This window comes from Thunnus albacares, chromosome 6 (assembly GCF_914725855.1).
Source record: "Thunnus albacares chromosome 6, fThuAlb1.1, whole genome shotgun sequence".
In the NCBI taxonomy this organism is placed as follows: Eukaryota; Metazoa; Chordata; class Actinopteri; order Scombriformes; family Scombridae; genus Thunnus; species Thunnus albacares.
In genome coordinates, this window is record NC_058111.1 from 4,537,283 (window position 1) to 4,558,051 (window position 20,769).

The window sequence follows — 20,769 nt, forward strand, 5'->3', positions numbered from 1 at the left end:
ATATTTCAGAAGATTTTTTATGTCCTGAGTGAGGTTTCTGATCTGAAGACACATTAGTTTGATGAATCTTTTCAACAAATGTCATCACATACAGTATGTATGAATATATCAACCCATATCATGAGCCATAACATTTATATATGTCAAGTGGTTGTCATTTTTATTCAAAAAACATGGCAAAACTATATGAACACATGTTTTTAGCATGGATCCCATCATCAGTGACAACATAAACGCCATCCACTCCAGAGAACAACAAAGACTGTTTTTACTGAGGAAGCTAAACTCTTTTAAACTGGACAAAACACATATGACTCTGTTTAATAGATCTTTTATTGAATCAATTGTAACTTTTGTGCTGATCTGCTGGTTTGGGAATCTTAACATGAAGAGTTAGACAAAGCTACAGAGTGGTGAACACCTGCTCTAAGATTACAGGGGTGTCTCAGCTCAGTCTCTGCACTCTGTTTAACAGACCCTCCTTATACCAGGAGTTCAACCTTCTGCCCTCTGGGCAGAGGTACACAGTGTCTAGACTCAGGAGCTCCAGTGCTCAAGGCTCCTTCATTCCAAAGGCAATTGCTGCCATCAACCATTAACTCTAGTCCACCTTTTATTGTTGCACTAGTACATTCTACTACTTGCACTTTTTTACTCATTGCACTTTGTAAACTTGAAGTTTGCTATTGCTTGTTGTTTATAGTGTTTTTGTTGCTGTTGTATATACAGTATATTTCTCCCATGTTTTTATGCTGCACCAGAATTGTAATAAAGAGTTACTGAATTGAATAAAAACAGTGAAATAAGTCGGTAGGTCTTTGATTTATCCATTGAACCACACAGAGAACTGAACCTGTAACCCTGAAAGTGTTGGTGCCTCAGGCTGAGTTCAACCTTTTCACAGTGAAATGTGAAGAGGATCACTGAGACTGTTCACTCACAAAAAAATGATGCATCCAGAGGTTTAATTGGTTTGTAATTTAATTTGTAAAACTAGCAATACCTTACCACCATGTCAGTGATCAATGCTGCATATACATCATCATATAATATACAAACAGCACCTGGTTGCAATACAGATTCGATGCACGCTTTTAGCTAATGGGGCTGTCATTTTTTTATTGGAAAATTGAACTACCTTTCAAATGTGGGGAAATATTAATCTATAATGATGTTAGTGTCTAAATAGGAAGCAGTCAAATAAAGCAGATGTATGAAAGTAAACTATAAACAGGAACACGGGAGAGAAGCTAAACCACAAACCGGTTTTCTTTCATCAGAGACAGAAGGACACTGCAGAGACAACTGAGGATGACTCAGGGGAACATGTTGCATCGGAGGTGGAGGTCTTCATTTGTCCTCATTCATCACAGCTCTGATAGAGACGTTGTCTCCTTTGTGGATCCCTTGTGGAAGTATTTTTTGACACAAGGTAATGTGTTCACTGAGAAAGTTATTTTCAGCCCGTTGTTATTGTTAGTTTATTAGTGCGGCAGCAACGTCAGAAAATAACAGTCCAGTGAGAGGAGAGTATGTTAATGAGCTCAACACAACACACACAGAACTACAGATTCACAAGACCAGAGAGTGTAGACTAGGGCTGTAGTCAACCAAAGAAAATCTCAGTTGACTGAAATCATACCTATCTTAAACCAATAGATTGGTTGATGGGGGGAAAAGTAAACAAGCCAAGTTAGCCCTAGCATAGTTAGCACGCTACGTTGTTAGCAGGTGATATCTAGTGTCAGCAACATTTTTTATGTATTTATTATCATAACTAAGTTCAAGAACAAGACCACGCCCTGCTCCCTTCAAAACATCTGTGCCTTGTTAATCCAAATCACCTGCGCCTCTTCCAGCCTCAACTCAACTCCAACCAGCCACCATTCATCCACTTCCTGAATCTTCTTGCCAATCCAAAATGAACCATTTAAAACTATACACAAATGGCGTGGTCTTAGTTAGTGAAACCAACACTAGATATCAAATAAAAGTCAGAGACTATATTGTATTAAGTTGCTATGAGCTGTAAACTCACCACTTCTAAGCAGAGGGTGGAAAGATAACATGATCTCAGAGCCTGACGAGCCCACACAAAGCCTCTCCTGGTCTCAGACTCACCCTGGTCGGTGGGTGTCTCCTCGGCCTGCCGCTGGGTGTTCAGCAGCGATATCTTTCTTTTCTGTTTTATGGTGAGTGGTTAAGGGGAAGGAGGGAGCGGAAGAGGTGAGAGAAAAGAGGAGATGAGGTAAACCTTTGGAGGTTGGAAGCCCCGGACGCAGCGCCTGGAATGGGTCCAACCAATGAGAATTTGGTTGGACAAGAGCATATCGACCAACTAATCAACCGGGAGACTACAGCCTTACTGTCAACTTCCGTATGGCTGTATCTGTGAACACATTGTAAGTCGGAGAAGCCTGAGGCAGGAAGATGGAAGTTTGGCAGCTAATCCAAAATCCTCATCCACTGCAGGTAATAAACAATGTGAGATCTCCCTGTGAGATTGAGCTCTCTGATGGGTGACTTCCTGTTTGTGTAGTTTTGAATCCACAGGTCACATCCCTCTGCAGGGTAGGTGTGTATGTGTGTGTGTTCTCATTGCTGACTTCAAAGGAGCGCCAGACTGATCCTCCCAACATGACACCAACGCCTCCCTTCCCTCTGTCTTCTGCTGACTCCTCACCTCATCTCCTCTTTTCTCTCACCTCCTCCGCTCCCTCCTTCCCCTCATCTTTTTGCTTTCTTTTCTTCCCCCTGAATTGGCACCGGCAACACTTCACCTTTTGGTCTTTTTGTTTTTGATTTGGCTTTCTTCTTTTCTCTCCACTCCTCCTTTGCCTTTTCTCCTCTCATCTCCTCATTTCTCTCTCTATAAGGATATGGCTGCTGATTTTCTATATTTTTCTAATTTTCAACAAAAACCAACAATGAACTGATCTACTTGCAAGTATTGTGTGTGTATCAAAAGCCTGATATATCTAATTCCTCTGTTGTTGTCCAAAATCTATTAAAACACATCAGTGAGTCACACCACTGCACTGTGGGTGACATGTTCCTTCATTACGGCTCCAAAGACTAATAACAGCGATCACATTTTCAGTAATTCAGATATATAGGTTGGGGCCAGTCCATGTAGCACCTTATAGGTAATTAAAAGAACTTTAAAATCAATTCTACAGTCTATTTGTAGCCAATGTAGGTTGACCAACACTGGTGAGATGTGCGCCCTACGCTGTGTATCAGTTAGCAGTCTGGCTGCTGCATTTTGTACCAACTGGAGGCGAGACACAGAGGAACGACTCAGGGTTGTGAACAGAGACGGGAGGACACATGAATTATTTTTTTTCCAGATCTTTATTGGATAATATGGCTTTGATTTTTTTTGCAATGTTCCTTTGGTGGAAGAAACAGGATTGGACCACTTTCTTTATGTGACACTCAAAGTTCATGTGACGGTCAAAGAGGATTCCCAAGTTTTGTGAGGCTTGCTTGACATTTACTGCTAATGGACCGATACACTGCTGTACTTTTACAGAAAAGCTCTCAGGGCCGATAATAAGGACTTCTGTTTTGTCAGGGTTAAGTTGGAGGAAGTTGTCATCCAGACATCCAGTTCTTGATAGCTGTTAGGCAGTCTTGTAAGGATAGATAGATAGATAAACTGTCATTTCAATGAGTAAAGTACAGTAATGTGTTTTCAATGTGCTGCAAATCACAAAGAATATTGTAAAAGAACTCCAAACATTAATAATTCTCTTTAAAATCTCCTTAAAAAACTCACTTTTCATTGTGCCATCTTCTTTACCTGATCGAGCTTTTATGTTTACTCTTTGTGCTGTTTGATGTTCATCATTATTTCTTGTGTTCTTGTATTTTTTTGAGGTGTGTAGTCTTTAATGCCTCACTACAAACCAGATTTCCTTTGGGAAGCACATTCATTTAGCTAAACAATGTAGTCCCAGCATTTGCAACATAATGTTTTACTTTGAAGATAATTCTTTCAGTCCACTCTGTTTTTTTCCAGAGCTTTGAACGTACGACTAAACACAACTCACCGAGACCATTGTGAACAGTTACTGTTGTGTTGCTAATGTGTTGCTAGCATGTTGCTAATGTGATATGACTGCTGTAGACTGCGGGTGACACGCTTATATGATAAAAATGTTCCCCAAACAGCGCAGCAGAATTCGACTTTGCCACGAGGAAAGACTTTCTGGGTTAAATCCAACCTCACTTTTCTCACCTACTGACTGCAAGTCACAATGGAAGTCCCCGACCATATCAGCAATTAGCCCCCACCCCCCCGACCCTCCCCACATACACACACACACACACAAAGGAGGCACAAACACATCGGCAGTAAATTGCTGTCGACTCAATCCCGTAAACTGAGTGACTATGAGTCACAGCCACCCCAGGCGCTCTGTGATTGGCTGAAATACGTCAGCTAGTGTGTGTGTGTGTGTGTGTGTTTGTGTTGCCCGAAGCATCCTAATAGGTCTTGATAAGAGTCAATCAGAACAGAGAGAGAGAGAGAGAGAAAATAAAGATAAATTGACTACAGAGAGACCGTAGGCGAGAGACGGACAGTCGTCGAACAGAGTGAAAGAATGAGCGACCAAAATATATAATAGGAGAGAAAAGAGCTATTGAACTGCAGGGACAAAGGGCGAGGGACATAGCAAATGAACAGCAAAGACAGAGAGAAAGAGAGAAGGTTGGAGGGGAAAATTACCGCTCACTCAGGCTCCCGAGAGGAAACGATGAGGAGTGTCCACATCAATGAGAGCTGACACCTGCTCACACACACACACACACACACACACACACACACAGAGTATTGGGGGGATTCGCTTAAAGGGACACCTGAATACACTCCATCAGCTGGATGTGAGCGCTGATGAGTGTAATATGGAGGATTATGAGTTGCAAACGTCTTCATTAATAATTCTACAGCATTGAGGCAGTTATCACATGTGACAGTAACAGATGTACATCAGCTCCGACAATTAAAAGACAAATTCTCCCCCAAAACACTTTTCCACTGTTGGATGTCATCAGCGTGTTTCGGTTCAGCACATTTCAGAGTGATGAAGAGGTGATGTGCTGTGATTGATTTGAGGTAAAAGACAAGTTAAATAATTAGTTTTAATTGCACTGCTTGTTGACTCTTCGTTTGTATTATAAGCCTACACGTTATTAGAGTCAGGGATGGTTCATTTATAAGACACTATCTTTACTCATATTTTGTCTCGTTACCTAATTGATTTACTTACCATTTAATTGAGTTACATTTCTTCCTATCTAACTTCCCTGATAGAATATAGAATTTATATTATATAAGTGGACACGGAGAGAGAATATATCTATTATACATTTTTTGTACTTATTTCACTTTCTCATAACACTGACTAAACCATTAAAAAGAAATTGATTTTAATTACATTTTGACACATTTTCCCCCAAACCTCCAATCTTCATCAAGGTTTACTTGAGTTTAGAGTGGCAACGATTAGTTGATGAATCGTTAGTAAATCATGGGAAGTCCCCTGGCAGTCTAGGCCTATAGCAGCATAACTCAAGGCTGGTCTAAGGCGAGCCTGGCCAATCCTTTATAGAACAAAGCACTAATCAATTAATCAAGAAAATAATTGACAGATTAATCGATAACAAAAATAATCGTTAGTTGCAGCCCTTGCGGTAATGTTTTCTTACATTCCATGCATGACGGACATGCTACATGTGTGGTTTCTGTAAGCTAACACCTTCTTTGCTGTCTGGTTTATGTTTAGTTGCTACTTTGTACAATAAAACTGTTAATTAAGAGCGCCGTATACTGTAGAGCTGATGTGAAGCCGGTCTTGTCAGTGCAAATATACTGTATTTAAGGCTGGATAGACTATAAAAGACCACTTATTGTCTATACAGTTGTGTACAGCCTTTATAGACTGATGCTCTGTTGGTTGAGCATGTTGGATAGGCAGTGTTATGCTGTTGTTGCCTTTATGATGCAGTTACATTACAAAGTAAACTTTTCAGTTTGTCTGTTTGTGTTGTCCACTTTCATATTTGCACCCAAAATACAATTTCTGCCTACGCCACTGACTCATGTTTGACCTTTTTGACATGTGATTTTGTTGTCAAATGGCTCTACTCTATCTCCAGAGACAACACTTCATGTTGCGGTTTGAGTGTGATATTTGATGCTCAGTTCATAAAAGTCATTTTTTCATTTTGCCTACATTAACTATACTCTTTTCCAGACAAAGTTTCTGTCGTCCAGCTTCTTCGACTGTGACCTGGCAGCTTGTAAAACACGGTGTTCACAGGAACAGTTGAAGCAAAACAACAGCAAGTCACATTAACAGGCGCTCCACTGACCTCTACTGACCTCTGTGTTCACTTAATCGGAGTGTATGTGTGAGTGTGAGTTAGTTGTTCATGACTGTGTGTGCTATTTGTTCGAACCAGTGAATCAGTGATTTCTGTGATGTGTGTGCGAGCTTCTGTGTGCCTCATACATATGCTTAACAAATCTATTTATTACAGAGTGTTACTGGTTACTGTGTGAATGTTTATGTGAGTGTGTGCTGATGAAGTTGATCTCTGCAAGCAGAAGTAAATGGGATGAAATGGGGGGAATATAAATTGTGAAATACTATAAAATATTTGTCCAAATAAAAACAAGTTATGTGAAATATGTAATAACTTCTACTTTGTTTACATAATCCCTACATTTGATTTCTGATTTATTCCTTGCAGAGTATAACTGTCACCTCTTATCTCTGTATGTGTGCTTATATTTCCATTTTTTTCTATTTCCCAGCAGGATCGATGAAAAAACAAAAACTTATCTTTTTGATTGAGCAAACAAATCTTACATCCCCCTAAAATTAATTTAAATCTCACATTTAGCTGTCATCTCCTCAGAGTTATTGTATTAAAGCTGGAGAGTGATCAAAAATTAGAACCTGTCAAAATGTCAGACAATTAAATCAAAACATAAACAAATCCAGCGAGAGGGTCCAACAAAGAGCAAGAAGCATAAGTACAACATTTTTATTATGTTTAAACCCAAATAAAATTAGATTAAAGCACAAATCTTTTTGTTTTTTCTCAACAGTAGAGGGGCAGACCGCTGTCAACTGATATTTAAAGGACAGTTCTGTCTAAAAATAGGTGCTGTGAGTGTTTGAAACTCATATTTGACACTTATATCCATATTTTTCCATCTATAATCATAATGAGAAGGCTCAATTCTGGGTCCCGTCATGCTCTCTGTGTACATGCTGCTCTTGACTACATAATTTATTACTTTGATATTGCCTATTAGTGTTGTGCTGATGACACACAGCTGTATCTCCCTTTTAGTCTGCATAACAATCAACCTACATTTGAGCTTCATGTCATATCACTGGTTCATTTTTCCAGCGAAAGAATATTGGAAAAATCAGACCTCTACTACCTCTACTAAAGATTTGGGGAAAAAAATCATCCATATTTTGTTCAGTTGCCTCATCAAATCTTTCCTACCTCGACTGTGACGGGTCCAGAACTCTGCAGCAATGTTTTTAACAAAAATCATGCATTACATCAGGTTTAAGCTTCACTTCATTGGCTTTCTGTCACTTTTAACATTGATTTTAAATCTTTACTCTTGACAAACAAGACACATGTTAAGGCACTTCTGTGCTTACAGAGGTCGTGTTCTCTAATCTCTGGTAGCAGCCTCAGATCTTCAGGACTTCTGGATTGTGCTTTTAATGTTGTTGTTCCTCGACACCGGAACAGCCTCCCACAAAGTCTCATAGAAGTCATATCAGTCCATATCTCTGACAAGCAAAATGCTTTTTTCTGTTCCTGATTTTATACCTTTTATGTTGTGGGATGACACATAATTGTGCTTGTTTTATATGTCATCTTCTCTATCTCTTTCCTTTCTCTCCTTCCTGTAGAGCACTTTATAAAAGTGTCTTTAAAAGTGTTACAAGAATAAAGTAGCTTGTTTGCTATATGCTTGGTTTACACACATAAAAAGGGATCTCAAAACTGAAGTAAAAATCTATCGCTAATCTGAAAACCTCCATAATGTATAAACATAAAATAAGATTATTCCAAAATAAGTTTTTGTGCCCACAATACCCAGTATAGAGAGGAAAATAAATAGTTAAAAAATAGTGTAAGCAAAATAAAATAAAAATTATTGACGCTGTGAAATACAGTGAGGGGCTGATCGATGCAGGACGACCTCGACGTCTACCAGCTGCTCCTCCACGCTGAGAGAAGCCAGCTGAGGTGATCTGAGCACCTGGTAGGCCTCCCTTTGGAGATTTTCAGGGCTCGACCCTACAGGGAGGAGACCACTGGGGGCCGACTCAGGACAGACTGCAGAGGGAGCATCTCCCATCTGGCCCGAGCAGCGTATAGAGATCCCCCCGGAATAACTGATGGAAGCTGCTATGATATAGGACGTATCCTCGCTCTGTTGTTAACCTGACCTGGAAATAAATGAGCGGACACTGAGCTAGTTGCAAATTTACAAACTTATACATTTTATATGTTGTGACATATAATCTCCTTTGTCCTGCTGTATCAGGGGGATTTTAAGTGCTGACTTGCAGTAAGGGCATGTGAAGGGTGATTTTAAATCTAACTGACTGGGCGTAGAGATAGTTGGGAGTAAATGTGAATTGTTTTGCTTGCCTAGTGATGATTCAACAGAGAAAATTGTAATAAGTGTTAGTCTTGAGAGTGAGGAGTGATTTAAAGTGATTTAAAATACCGACTTTCACGATCCAGTCACGATTCATTTTGATGCCCTAGTAGCTGGAGGTGCTTGGGGTTTTTCAGTTGTCCAGTTACTGTTATGATCTGTGGTGTGAGTGGACCCAAATGCAGACCAGGAGACAGTTCAATAGTATATGTAGAAAGAGATTTATTGCAACAGAGGGGATGAGGCAGGTGAGCAGGTAGGGGAACGGTGACGGAGTCGGTCTAACAGGAGAGTGGTGTGGGCAGCAGGCTGATTGGCAGACAGGCCGAGGTAACCAGATGGTGATGACCTTGAGAGCAGAGGAGAACATTAGTACACAAAGTATAGAACACGAGGAAATAACTCACATAAAGACTGAGCGGCTGAGAGCATGTGACCGCTACCAATGTAGCTGACTGAACGATCTGGCGAAGAGTGGCTGGTAATCCGGGGAAGATGGGATGATGGATGGCAGGTGCGCTGATGAGAGCAGATGCCGTGCATCAGGAGTAATCAGGGAGAAGCCAGAGGAAGGAGGAGCCACGCCTGCCACTCACAAACAAGAACACATGAGGAGACAAACAGGACAAGAAACACAAGGAAAAGGGAAAACACGGGAAACACAAAGGGCGACACTAGAGGCACAGCCAGGGCCATGACAGTTACAGTTCTATTTGAATTAATATAGCAGTCTACAGAGGTAGCATAATGGCTTCACTCATGCATGGTTTTCAGGGTTTTGTCATTGTTTTGATTAGTGTAATGTGTGAAAATTAACGTGAGATGAATTAATGTCATGTTTTCTTGCATGACCACAGGTTTTTTGATATTCATATTTATAGTGAGAAGTATATAGAATGAACCGCATACCACATCATTCATATCTAGCTAGTTGGTAATCCCATTCCTAGATGGGCCTTTAAAATGAATCAGTGCTGTGGCTGAAAGCATCCTGTATAAAAAGGTCAACAGTTCCTACACATCACCCAATATGGATGTGAACACCCTCTGATTAAGGCTCCATTCACACCTGGTATTTCCATGTAATCTGTATCTGGAATCATGGATCTTTGCATTTACACCTGGAATTAAAATGTGTTCTCATTTCTCAGTTGTGATGGGGGAAGCTGGCGGATGACATGTCGCATCGCAGGTCAAGGAAACTGCTGCCACTGATGGACGTCATTCATTTCTAAATAATTTTTGTGAGGGAACGCTTCTGGCCGCTACCACTGCTTGTAGTTTTTGCAGGGTTTGCTTTAGCTGGCAGGAAGAGGCAGAGCTAGGTGACCTTTCAACTTGATGGGCCAGTGTTTTTCTTATGAATGTGATCACACTGTACAGATTGTATTTACACCTGGCTGAGATTACAATACCAGCCTGACCATCTCCAAATGTGGTCTGGCCAATCCGATTGCATCGTGATCACATTAATGTGTTTTTCCTCATCCAGATAACATATCCAGATACAGACCACCTTTTAATGCCAGGTATAAATGGGGTGTAAAGTCAGCACTTTAACCTTTTAACCACCACTTCATTTCAAATCCAATGAACTGTAGTACAGAGCCAATGAATTTGTTCCTGCAAAAGACAATACAAGGATTTCTAACATGGTGACAAGAACAGGACAGATGGAGAACAATAATAATAATAATAATAATAATAATATCTTTATTTGTATAGCACCTTTCATGCAAAGATGCAGCCTGAAGTGCTTAACAAGATGAGATGAAAATAAAGAATAGCAATAATTAAAAGAGACAAAATAAACAATAGCAAAAAGTGAGAGAAAAACAAACAAACAAACAAATAAAAGCAGTTTAATCACAACACAATAAAACATTAACAATGATTCAAGATTCATTTATTATCATTTTACAACACATGATTGTAGTTTGTAGTCCCTTAATGCTACTCACAAAAACAAAAATTATATAAATGGATTAATAATAAGTCATAAAAATAAAACATTTTTTATATTGGAGTGCAGAGGATGAATGGAGGAGTCTCACAGCCTGAGGAAAGAAGCTGCTCTGTAGTCTGGTAGTATGACAGCAGATACTTCTGTATCTCTTGTGAGACAGCAGCAGGGTGAACAGGCTGTGGTTTGGGTGGGTTTTGTCTTTTAGTATCCTCTGGGCTCTGCAGGCTCCTCACCTCACTGATATCACTGATGCTCGGTTGATGGGTACCAGTGATGTTCTGGGTGGTTTTAATCACTCGCTGCAGAGCCTTCCTGTCTTGAGCTTTACACATCCCATGCCAATTTGTGATGTTTCCAGTCAGGATGCTTTCTATTGCTCCTCTGTAAAAGTTCACAAGAAGTACAGTCGTTTCTGAGCTTTTTTTTTTTTTTTTACTGATGTCCATGACAGGTTCTCCGTGATGCTGATACCCAGAAACTTAAAACTGTTCACCTGCTCCACCTCAGCTCCACTGCTGTGCAGGGGTGTGTGTTTGCCTCCTTTTTTTCCAAAATTGACAATCAACTCCATGGTTTTGTTGACGTTGAGCAGTAGGTTGTTCTCTGCAAGACTGTTGATTTCCTCCTGATATGAACCCTCTTCGTTGTTTGAAATCCGGCCGATGATGATGATGGTGTCATCCGCAAACTTCACAACAGAGTTCTCTCCATGTCGGGGGTTGCATTGAATAGGAGGAGGCTGAGCACACAACCCTGAGGGACTCCAGTGTATACCAATAAAAAAATAGCCAAAATACAAATTAAAAGCCAAATTAAGAAGGTAAGTCTTTTTTCTTGTTCTATGATTCAAGGGGAGAGTGTTCCACAGTTTAGGGCCATAGAAACAGAAAGCAGCCTCACCAGATTTCTTGTGGGACACTTTAGGAACTTCTAAAGGAAAGGCAGTGGAAGATCTGTGAGTTCTTGTTGGGACATAAAATAAAAGGCAGTCACTGATATATGAAGCTGCTAGATTATGTCGTAGATAGTTAGTTAGTTAGTTAGCGGAGGGGTAAAAATACCTTTTTTTTGTATTGGTCAAAATCCTGGCTGCAGCGTCTGTAACTTCTTTCTGTTGAACACCTGGATATCATGAGGTGGACTAGTATGAGAGGTATCTCTGCACAGTGTTTGTCCTTGCACATAGTGTTTCAAGGATTGTCATGATATGGACAGGAATTAACTGGAGCAATCTTTGTTCCAGTTTAATTGACTGGAGCAACTGAGTCCATGGAACTTCAGCTTGAGGCGGAGGCTCATCACACGGCACTGTAGAGTCTAGCTCTCTGCTTGCCGTAACGTTGACAGCGGGACCCAGGACTACTAGTAAGTCGAGGAGCTGCTCATCTTCCTTAATCTGAAAAAGGAGAGAGATTCTTTTCTCCAGCTCGGGGATCTTCTTGCCCAGATGGACACAGCTGTCACACAATGGTGGAGAGGTAAGTGGTGGCCTACTGGAGACCTGTAGTGACCCAAATAGTGACCCTAAATGTCTGTGATCTAAGTTAAATCCAGTCTGTGCCAGAGTTGAAATGCACCATAAAACTTAGGAGCAGGAGGATGTTTTTGAAATAAAAGCAATCAAAGCAGTGTTAAAGCATCTGAAGCAGATCAGCCTGCCAGTATTCAACTGCAACTTTCTTTTTCTCCAAGTACAAGTCAAAATGTGTGCAAAAAAATGGATGCGGGCCTCGCCTCCTCTGTAGTTTTGATATGGATTAAAAGGATTGATGGTTGGAGCTTTTACAGCAGTTGTTCAAGTCAATACAAACACGGCTTATTCACTGAGTGCTTACAGCAAACATCTGTCCATCTGTAAATCTGTCAATAAACAATCTAAAAATAATGGTAAGATCTCTGTATTGTGACTTTGTTCTATCTTTATTAAGTCTTTGGTGTTACTACTATATTTTTTTTCTAATTTTTGCTATAATAATCCAGTTTTCCTTCTAGGATCAATAAACACCAGCATTTATTTCAGTCTTTCAGGGGTTTGAGTGGGATATCTGGTGGGATTTCAGACTTGCTTGGATCTTATGAGCAGCAGGAGGTAACATGATTTTAAATTATATAAAAATAAACAGTAAACACACACACACATATAAAAACTTCCCTCAGGATCAATAAAGTTTCTATCTATCTATCTGAGTGAACAGAAGAACTGCGTAGGTGGTGATAGAGGTGAACATAAATCTCCCCTGTTATTTCCATCTGAGATTGCTGCCCCATCTGTTTATTTTTCAAGACTGAAAACAGATCTGCTGGAGAAGAAGAGGAGAGAAACAAACTAGTTTTACATTTCAGATTTTGTCCAGCAGGCATGGCTGTAGTGTCTTACTAAAGGAAACTTTGAGAGGATACATAGCTGTAGGATTCAGCCTGACCTCCGACCTCGAGGAGGTGGTGAGTAATAGAAGTTGAGGGAAAAGAGGATGTGGGGAAGTACAAGATTGAGAGAGATAAAACTAATTCAAATTAAATGCGACTCCAGAGCATCAGATTCCATCAGCTGCTCTGAAACAACTCTGTAAATGTCCTGGATGCGGGAAATTACAAAGAGGCTTAAAAGAACTGATAAAAAAAATAGCAAAGTACTGTTTCAGGAAATGGTGATATTTTCAGAATGCTCTAAAAGTTTTGACTCTAAATGGTAGATCGAGCAAAACACACTTTTGAGTTTCAAAGTATCGACATGGAGCTGGACATGAATAGATTACCAAATGGGCTGTGCAGCTGCTGGAGCAGTGGGGGCGTCAAGGGCCTTTGTGGTAAATGGCAATAGCACTTTCTAAAATGACCGAAGGCCTGATACATTAGTTTTGAGGTCGTCAGAGGAAAGAAGGCTTTTAGTCTTATTGAGTTGAGGTTCAGTGGTCACCTCAAACAGCACAGAAATTTTCTTAAATGTCTTTATGGATCCACTCTCCTTCTCAGCTTTACAATTCAAGTTAAGACTGAACAAAGTTAATTGAAACACAAACCTTTAGAACAAGTTTAAACTACTTTTGCAATATCAAGCACATTTCAGTCCAACATCTTGAGGAATTATGTTCCTAATGGACAAATACACATCTTACATTTAACATCCAGTGTGAATGCAACAAGTAGAATGTGTGTTATGTACTGAGGGAGAAAGTAAAGGTGTAGAGATTGGGTTGGTGGGTTGATGTTTGTAAAAGACTTGCTATTCATCTTTTTATTTACCATAACTACAATTTATCCCTAAACTTTACCAAGTCTTGTAGTTGCCTAACCTTAAAAATACTTTAATCATTTTCTCTCAGACTAAGAGTTGCTGAACATAAGGCTGCCATTAGAAATGGTAATATGGATTAAGCCATTGCTAGACACTACAAGGAGGAAAAACCACGGGTCGGCTACGTCCCTTAAATTTATCGGCATTGAAAGAGTGCGACCCAATCTGAGAGGTGGTAAGTTGATTAACCAGCTCTTAAGAAGGGAGGCATTTTTGATTTATGAATTGAATACTATTGAACCTTATGGACTTAATGAAACACAGGATTTGAGTTCTTTTCTGTGATGAGTTTGTTAACTTTATGAAACGAAGAATTTGAGTTTTTGTCTGAGATATGTAAATATTAACAGGCTATTTGGACTCTTAGGGAGAGATGAGCCACTAGGTCCCCATTCAGTGATGTAGAGGGACGGCTGTAGGACCTGTAGTCCATTCTACTCATCCTATTCAGTCAGTTGTTTACGGGATGTAATGAAGTTTAATTATATAAAATGGTGTCATTCTTGTAACTTTGTTCGACATTAATCACGTCATGTTCTTTGTAATATGTATATTTTCATTTTCGTGCCCTTTGTAAAATGTTCACTTTGAGAAAATGAAGACTGTGATAATTAGTCATGTGACTCAGATGTATTTATCACACCTGTGAGTTCTCAGCAGTTGTACTGAGTGAACCTGAAGAAGCTACAGGCGAAACGTGTTGTTCGCTCTTAATATAGTCACAGTAAAGTGATTTTCACCTTACATGTTCCTGCGACCGATCAGCACCTGTCTGAAAATACTGGCTGTGCATGCTTTAATCATTGTTCAATTCCAATAACCACCTTTTTCTAACCTTAAAGCTGCTATAATCAATGTTTTTTTTATAATAACACTGTATGAAGTGTATAATGTGTTGGTTGTTGCTCGTAGTGATGAACCTACAGAGAATTATCAGTGACTCTGCAGCTCCGCTCGGCTTTACGGAGCTTTATACCAAGTTTCAGCTAATTGTTTAGCTGTCAGGCTGAAACTTTACCGTTTTCATTCACTCTCAGTGCTCTCAAAGCACCATTTTCAGCCGCAGCAGGCAGCTATTTTCAGAGAAAAAGCTCTAAAAAGCAACTGTACACTACCTGCTCAGCATCTGCTCAAACGGCAAACAGACACAGTTAGCTGTAGACTAGCTGGTGAACATAACGGAGCATTTAGCAGCTAAAGAGCCAGATATTTCCCTCAGGAGTTGGTAGAGAGCAAAAACAGAGCTAAAAGAGAGTGAATATTGGACTTACATTCACCAGATGAATGATAATGTTGCTCTGTGACTGCTGGATGTGGAAATAAGCAACCGTTTGATAACAAGTTCAACAAATCAACTCAAAAGCTGATGCTATGTTGTGTTCACTGCTTGTTTCCACTGAAAACAAGTGGCCAAAATATCAGTTAATGTAGGTTTAACCATATAACATAAAAAAGAAAAGTAAAGTTTTAAATATGTTGGCATTGAACATAAACCACGGTTCTGCAGACATGCCCAATATCAATGTTCTTCTTCATTAGAAAAGGATTTAAAAAGTGAGATTTACATTGTAAATAATCAAGAGGCTTTCCTAACTTTGACACTCTTGAGGAAAAATAACATCCAAATTTCACAGTGTGTTCAAATTTTCCAGTTTCATCTTATTATTATATTATTATTTTATCTGCATACAAGTGGATACTAATTTATCTTAATTTAGACAGAAACCTCGAGCAATAACATAATTTCTTCATATGAAAAGTTTTGCTTCAAGCAAGCATTTAAAAAAAAAAAATTGCATCGACTTTTTTTGCAGCTTGTTTCATTTGATATTGAACCGTTCGCAGCAGATAGAGAGATACAGCACAATAAGGTAGTTGAATGGAATATCAAAAAGTGAGAAGGAGACTTGTAAGAGAGAGGGGGAGAGGAAGAGAGAGAGAGTGTGTGTGTGTGTGTTGCATATTTAAGATAGAAATGAGAGAGTGAAAAAAAAGAGGAGAAAGGAGAGCTGCGTGGAAAGAGGGACAGGAAGGGAAGATGGCAGACGACTACTAATGTCCCACTATGTAGATGGAGAAACTCATTGCTAACACACACGCACACACACACACACACACACACACACAAACACACTTCCGATGGGCAGCCAAGAGGGGGGTGGGCTATCAAAGAAGGAGACGTACTGAGGTGAATACTGATGCTGCTATCTGCCAGATACACACACACACACACACACACACACACACACACACATAGAGAGACTACAAGAACACTGAGGAAAGGAGGAGGTGGAGGTAGGAGACATGAAACATGAAAAAGAGAACAGAGGAAATGAGAAAGTGAGTGGAGAAGAGAAGAGAGGATGAAGGGGCCGGGGAGATTACGAGCAAGAGAAAAGGAGAAGGAGGAAGGGAGAATGGTGAGGAGAGAAGAGGAAGCAAAACAAAAAGAGGAAAAAAGGAGTGAATGGAGAAAAGAAGAAGAGGAGGGAAAAGGAAAAATAAACAAATGGTAAAGAGGAAAGATCATGAGGTGAGGAGGAGGAAGAGAAATGAGGAGAGGAAAAAAGCAAAGATGGAAAAGAGAAGAGAAAATCAGAGCAGATGAAAAGAGGAAGAAGTGGAAACGAAGAGAGAAAAAGAAAATGCACGGAGACAAGGAGAGGAGAGCGAGGAAGGTGAAGAGGATCGAAGGAGAAAGCACAGAATGGAGGTGAGAGGAGAGGATGGGAGGAGAGCAGGGGAAGGATGCAAAGAGAATTAAAAAAAAGAAATGGATGAGAGGAGAGGAGAAAAACGAATGAGGAGGTGAAGTTAGGAAACGAGAGAAGTAAGGAGCAAAAGAAAAGAGAAGTGAAGACAAGAGAGGAGAAGGAGGATACAGAGGAGAAGAAAAGCAGAGGATAAGAATAGAAGTGGAGAGGGAAATGGGAGAAGGGAGAGGATGAGAGAGGAGGAGGAAGAGCAAATGGAAGAAGAAAGGGAGGAGTAGAGGAATATAAAACATGGGGGGAGAAGAAAAGGTGAGGAGAGAAGAAAAAAAGAAGAGGGGAAGAGAGGAGCTGAGAAAAATCTATGAATGGAAAAGAGAGGAGGAGGAGGAGAATAGACGAGGAAGGTGTTTGCTCTTTTTAGTGCTGCTGTGACTCGTCTGCTCTGCTGCTCTATAGGGGATTCCTGCTTATACAAGGACACACACACTTTTTTTTTACTGCCTCTCAATGTCCACTCTCAGCACACCGCTGACACTATGTCTGTGTGTGTGTGTGTGTGTGTGTGTTAAAATCCAGGTGGGCAGCTGTATGGACTCAAACATGTACTTTGTGAAAAATGTCAAGCATATTTAGCAATTCATATCAGCTCCATATTCACTGTGAAAACCTCATCTGACCACCGGGATCATTTATATTGATTTTTTTCTGTTCTGTTCATTTTTCTCCCTCCCTGTTTGTCAGTTCTTGTCACAGCGAACATGTGAGGTAAATATAACAGTAGCTCACACATGTGAGGTTAAAATATTACAGTTTAATCGAGATTTTATAACAATATATCTGACATTATTGTGATTTTTACATTTCTGTTACAAATTTTTGCTTCACCATGTGTCTTCTGGCTGAGGCGTATTTTCTATTAGTGCAATTTTACTGTTTCTTGTCTCTCAGCATTTTTGACTGTCAACTAAAAAACAAAAAATTATCTTCAGTGAGACTCAAATATGAATGTTTCCTGTACCTGATCGTATCAGTGAGCCAGTCACTGGGTCTCCCCTAGCTGTCATTCATGGAAAAACATGGCAAACATTCAAGGAACATTGTTAAATTCCTCCTAAACCTTCCTCATTGGTTTCTGAATAGATGTGTGGACTAATTAGCCATTTGCTACACGCACTCGTTGAATGTGTTGATTGACATCATTTCTAGGTTAAATTGCTTCATATTTTCATTTTGCAATAACATGGCAACTCTTATGGGGATGTCAAATCCCAAATCCCTCCACAACTAACCAAACTACACCAAGAATCTGATTAATTTTAAGACAAACTTATATCTAAAGTATAATGTTTAAAATGTTTATTCATGTATAAAACTAAATTTGTTTGTGGTATCAAAAATCAAAAACTGGCAAGTAATAAAAGTTGGCATTTAATGTTCAGTCAGATTTTCAGTTTCGTTTACTTTATATTTGATGGAATATTTCCTGATATTAATCGTAGCTTTGGTAAGTTTATTCAGGCAAAATTATTCTTCTCTCTGTGTTAGGACAAAATTAAACCATGATATATTGAAAAGCTTGGCATATTGTGTTAAATGAAAAAATAGATTTGTAGAAAAAAACAATTTTATATTATTATTATTAAATTTTCATTTTGTATCAGCACTGAAAAATTTGAGATGATACACAGCACTGGTTTAGTTGTCATGAGGCTCAGTCTATTCTCAGTGATGTTTTTTTTGTTTGTTTATTTCTCACAAAATATTCACCAAACTAAAGTGAAAACATGTAGGGTCGGCTGTATGCAACATCTGTGCTGTCTCATTAAAATGTATCATATGAAATAAAAACCTTTTGATGTTAAGTAAACAGAGAATTGACTGACACTATACAGTATGTTTAAAAAATGGATGGATATTTTGGATTAGACGCATACAGCAGTGAATCGTCTGCATATAAAGATGCTCTACCTGATCACAAGATAGGCCTTTAAAACATGACGTAAGCACTATTGAGAGGGGCTCAAGGGAGAGCACAGGCAGCAGAGGAGAGAGGGAGCATCTAGACCATTTAGAGTAAATAAACAGAGTAAATTCCAGTTGCAGGTACAGAAACCATCAGAAAGACCAAAGAGATAAATGCAACCTCAAAGCCAGACTTCCTAAAAACAGCAAAAATGTTATTCAATTAAAATCTATCAAGCGTGTTGTATGTGTCAAATAATATTGCAACGACAGCCTGCTGAGATGGATGTCTGGGGTAAATTACAGTACCAGTCAAAAGTCTGGACACACCTTCCCATTCACTTCAATGAGAAGGTGTATCCACACTTTTGACTGGTACTGTATATTAAGAAAAGTTTGAATGTTAGAAAAAGAAGACTGATAAGCAGCGCAGGGCAGAATAGTGAAAACCTTGTTAATGTAGCACTGAGATGGAGGTTTCAGTTGCATTTGTCTTTCATATTTAATACATGGCTGAGACAGACAGAGAGGAATGGGAGGTGGGAAGCAAGAGAACCAAACTAACTGCTTTTTTTAAAACTGTCAAGTCCAAATATATCAAGCTGTCTGAGCTGTGATGAGTTCTGACATCTCTGGAAAATTTGAAAAGTAAGAAATAATTAGAAGCTTTTCTGTCACCCACATTACTTTATAATAAAACCGTGGATACCAAATACTATTTGGGAGGAATCTGCATGAGAAAGGAGCTTTAACTGGGGGCTTATTTTATATCCATATTGAGTCATTAAATACCATCTCTAAGACAAAGAAAATACTTGGTTAGATATAAGAAGCTTAAATATAAATCCATGTATCCTGATGGCAAAAGCAACAAGACATACAGTAAAAGCCTTGATATCATCACTACTAAAGCTGTGACATCATACTCAGGCCCAATGCCATGTGGTCAAACTAGGAGATCTGATTTGATTTCGTATGAGATGTCAACGCAATTACTGTCCTTTCAAATATAAGACCAGATTAAATATTTAAATATTTAATTATGACATAGTCAGGTCAACCATCGTTTTAAAAAAATCTCAAATATCAGCCTCCCTGAGCCCATGTATTATCCTTTATGCACTAATGTCATGTGTCTGAGAATGAGTTCAGATAACATCCTTCAACACATTTATAAATTTTAAATATTTCACAGAAACATAAAGAAAAGATACCTCTGACAGTTATAAACCCTGTCATCATTGAAGCTATTATTAATATGAGTATCATCAAATGTCATGTAATCAGAGACATTATAAAACTATAGTATATTTCTCAGTAATACTGAAAGTGTGCTTACTTGAAATATCACCGATAATCCCTCATTGCTCAAGAAAACTGTGTCTACTCACAACTTTGTCAGTAGGTTCAGCCAAGAATTCAGTCAGCAAACTTTGATGGATGTCAAAAATCGACAGTCTCTGTAAAAAATGTAATTTTTGTCTGTGTTTTCTCAATAAGTTTAACCTAACCTGGTGTTTGGTTAAAGTCTGATTATCTGACTGCTGTGTATGTTACCTTGTTGACATTTTTAGCGATTTTATGATGTTGGGAGTTGGTGGCTACCTTACTTGTCTCAATCAGTTTCTCCTTTTCCAACACCTGTTTTTGGAAAAAACTTTTTAAAGATACAACAGACTTTCACAGTCGTCCTGTTGGGAAAGTTTCCCAGATATACTATTAAATACTATTAAATCAGAATGTAAATCCCACATTATGTATCAGTCACATATTCACACTCTCCTGTCAGGCTCTTGGAAGCGGTTTAAATTATTTTCTCCTGTAATTTGCATTTATTACACAGTCGTTTTGAGCTCCTCCTCATCCTTGACAAGAGAAGTTCTTGGCTGTCATGAATTTATTTCCTCTGTGGCAGAAAAACACATTACACAAGCCTTCAGAAACTCCTGCAGGTTAAACCGAGCTAACCAAACACTTAGCGCTGACTGACTAACAGACTCACTATAAACAGACTGAGGGAAACTCACTAGCCTAGGAACTTAAAGGCTACAGACAACCCATAATACAACAATCTCCACTCAAAAAGAAGATCCAATGTTGTGAACACGTATTTGTCAAC

The 20,769-nt window shown here is 39.2% G+C and overlaps 1 long non-coding RNA gene across 1 annotated transcript; it reads right to left on the reverse strand.

Moving 5' to 3' along the window:
* Nucleotides 1-8,920: 8,920 nt before the first annotated feature.
* On the reverse strand, nucleotides 8,921-9,560 carry LOC122984743. The gene is made up of 2 exons (XR_006403971.1): nucleotides 9,157-9,560; nucleotides 8,921-9,062 (listed from the first exon to the last, which is right to left on the reverse strand). It is a non-coding gene; the product is annotated as an uncharacterized LOC122984743 (long non-coding RNA).
* Nucleotides 9,561-20,769: the final 11,209 nt, after the last annotated feature.